The sequence below is a fragment of the Idiotropiscis lumnitzeri genome, chromosome 13, assembly GCF_059441095.1.
Source record: "Idiotropiscis lumnitzeri isolate Australia: NSW breed Sydney's pygmy pipehorse chromosome 13, RoL_Ilum_1.0, whole genome shotgun sequence".
NCBI classification, from domain to species: domain Eukaryota; kingdom Metazoa; phylum Chordata; class Actinopteri; order Syngnathiformes; family Syngnathidae; genus Idiotropiscis; species Idiotropiscis lumnitzeri.
The window spans coordinates 14,963,081-14,966,975 of NC_142403.1; positions in this window are offsets into that span (position 1 = coordinate 14,963,081).

The following is a 3,895-nucleotide window of genomic DNA, read 5'->3' on the forward strand; positions in this document are numbered from 1 at the left end:
GTTATAGGCCAGGCTCCAGGTGCATGGAGATTCATTCAAAGCCTCTTTACTCAACATACCACGTGATCATTGTTGCGTTGTCGATGTGCTGCGGCGCGGCTACGGCGCCCCAAGATTCAATCACAGCCTAGCTGCCTTTTGATTCACCCATTTTCGACCATGGACACATTCAATTATTTGTAATGGAGGCTGTCACAGGGGGAAAAGCAACAATCACTTAAAATAAAAGAAGACGGAGTCCAATGCATATCTTATGACTTGAAGGGCTGCTAAGTTAAAGGGGAAGTCAAGCCTTTTTTTATTTTGACACAATAACATTAGCTATGTGGCCCCAATGGTCTATGAATTGACTTCCCCTTTAAGGCAGCACACAAGTCAAGCTGTTTTTATACGTATCCTGCTCAAATTTGATCTACATTGGTAACTTTTCAAGACATCCTGTCTAATATTTGTACGTATTATTACAGTCGCCCACTATAGGGCTCTAGCAGTGACCATAACGGGAAGGAAGTACTTTTTGCTGTTTTGCTGAATGGGGAAGTTGGTTGCGCATAACGTCGACTTCATCGACTTTACTGATGCTCACACTAATGGCACAGGTGTGCTATTTTGGCACTGAAATGAATAGCACGACTTAGAGCTGACGTTATCCAGCAGACTAGACAACCGAACTAAACGTATCCACAAAAGGCTTTCCACAAGCCTGATGATTTCATTCTGTCCCTTTTGAAGTGGAAACTATTACACGACGTTAGTTGTGAATGTCACTCATGTCCCGTTTAAAAGTCGTCCCGGTTACTCCTGGAGTCTCGTAGTCGCGATATAAGTATTTATAATAATTACGTGATTTATCCTTCTCACCTACAGGTCCCACTGGATTCATTTGTATTTTTACAAAATCTTTTGGGTATGTCTTCACGGATCACAATTTTTTTTAATTGTTTTAGTTCAGGTCAGCCATAGCCACTCAATTTTCTTTCACCACAAGTACCCTAGCACCTGTTGTTTGCAAACTTTATGAAATGGTCTATATGCTACATCATACATATTGTAGCGGATGCTACTCATGGGCAGAAAGGCCATCAATATGGATGTCAAAGGTAGTCCTAATAATAACTAAATCATTCCAATCATTGCTGACAAAAGTCAAGATGAAGCCAGACAGCCAGTCAAGGGTGTGTAATCAGGCTACTTCAGCATGGAAATTAATGTGTGGGGGAGGCCAGATAATGGCGATGATGCTATAAACCAAACACTACAATCATGATGATTGGGGGAACATTTTGGCGTGCTCGAAGATTGCTGTCGTGTTTGAACTCGGGTGAATTTGGAATTCATTCTGTTTCCTTAATTCCAATCTAAGAATGCAAGTGTCCTGAGTGGCAGAGTAGACTCCCTTTCTCTTAATTTATTTGCTTGAATTAGAAGCTAGTGGGATGTTATTTTATCCATCTTAGGGTGGGGTGGCCACTTTGCTCACTGCCATCCGCGTTTCTCTAACGTGTCAGAGTGGTAGCGGGCCCTGTTGTCTTGTGCTGGTGAGGTGGAGCATGGATGAAGGTGATTCTGTGTGTTTCTGTCATTTATCTTGAGAGGAGTAAATACAAACACACTACATTGAGCGCCTACAAATGGTCGCTATGGCAACACCTCAGAGTTTTGTTACCTTTTTTTTCTCCCAGAGACCTTGAGAACGTGCTCAATTTTTTTAATAGCCGTTTCCAATTCATACCTTCATCAAGGAAGCGAAAGCACACTTGTTTGTTGCTTACAACTAAGGAAATTTCCTGATGTGATTTTTCTCATTGAACCTCCCTGAATTGTGCCTTTAATGAGTACTTTTATTCAATTAGTAGTAGTAGTAGTAGTAGTAGTAAATATTACATTGTTATCAAACATATACAATATTAAATTACTAATGGGATTTGATTTGAATTTTGAAATCCAATTTAATGGTTATAATGATGCTTCAAACATTCTATGATTTAGCTACTGATTTCTTTTTTATCACATTTATGGACAAGGTGCAAATACAACAATCCATTTTAAAGTCAGTACACGTACGCTTCTCCAATACAAAAAAAGTTTGTTTTTTTAAGGATTGCAACACATCAGGGTTGCTAATAATCATAGAGGCCACGGTCTCGTGTACAATGGGCTGTTTATTGTTCTTGTATTACATAGCATAGCACTGACAATTTTATCCCAAGTTCGCCCTCTACTGGCCACCTTGAGAGCTTTTTTTTCTCCCCCCAATTGGAACTAATGACGTGGGCAACTTCACTTCGCAACAGTAATACTTTAATATCTTTACATTATATATATATATATATATATATATATATATATATATATATATATATATATATATATATATATATATATATATATATATATATATGTGTGTGTGTATTTTAGTGTTTTGAATTTATTCTGGAAAAACAACCATTGTATCTGCTTATCAAAGAGGTAATAATTAGTGAATTTATCTTTGGCGTGCTTTTTTTTTTATTGATACGATCTATTTAGTTAGTTTAGTGCAAGTAAAGCTTTACAAACAGACATTAACCATGAGACCGCTTCAAGAAAATTTTCTTAAGTTGCATGATGGCAAATATGAGCATGTCTCAAACTGGCTAAAAAAATAAAGCTTGTCAAAGACACGTTATCAATTCATTGTAACCATTTCACACTGACTAGTTTCATTTTCTATCTCTCATTTACAACAATGACCTACTGCCCTTCCTAATCTGTTGTCTTTAAAAGCATGTCAGCCATTTTATAGGCATAAACTTCGCTTCAGCCTAAACGTGCTGAGAAAATACATAGTTTCTTTCGTTATTTGGGACATTTTTACAGCAGGTTTTCATGTCAAGATGTTCATTATAGGTCAGTTTGGTGGTTTTGGGGTTTTGTTGCTATAGATATTGCATAGCAAAACAGCACAACATGAAACCAGCACTTAGGTCATTGCTACTGTATGCAACGGTGGCTGACTTGCCGCTTCTCCCATCAACAACCCTCCCCCAAAGAAAACAAGCAAGAACATTAAAAATAATAAATGATGGTAATTCATTTTTCAATAAAATGATCATATACATCAATTAGTTATTGTTTTTTGAAGTAAATGGTTAGTCAATTTTCATTCAACTATTTTTAAGTAGCAAAGTTAAACAATGAGAATAGTTGTTAAATCAATTAAAAAAACGTACACATTTTACTTTTTATTTTTATGGCTTTTTTTTAATTAATTAATGAGATCAAATAATTTCTTAATAGATTTTTGATTAAGAAAAAGCAAAGCAATTAGCTTTTATTTCTTTCAGGAAACACATAGTTAATTAATATTTTTGAGTAAACAACGTGGAATACATTATTTGCTGATTGATTAAAACCGTTTCCATATTTTTCTTGTATTTATTATTTTTGCAGATGTTTTTAGTTTGTTGGTTCATTGATTGATTGATATTGAAAAGAAAATAAACCCGGTAGTTTTTATTTCATGAAGTCATTGATTAATTAATTCATCCAGTGAATTATTTTATGAAAATTATTTATAAAATATAATCATAGATTTTAACATATTTTGTCCATATTATGAGATTGTTAATTGATTTTATGATCTATAAAAAGTAACAAATATTTTCGCTTTTTCATGAAATAATTGTTTATGATTACAATTTGTTTCATCATTCATTTTAAATAGTAACATGAAACAGTAAGAATGATGAATCCTTTCATTTTTTAAAGAAACTCCTTCACAGAAATTACTAGGACGTTTGCTGACGAACGGTTGCCCACGCATGCCCTTGAGGCCCCTCCAAAGCTGCAGGGGGCAGCACCTGCCTGCGTACGTCACAGTGAACGTCTCGCTCTCACCTTAGGTACGTCACCC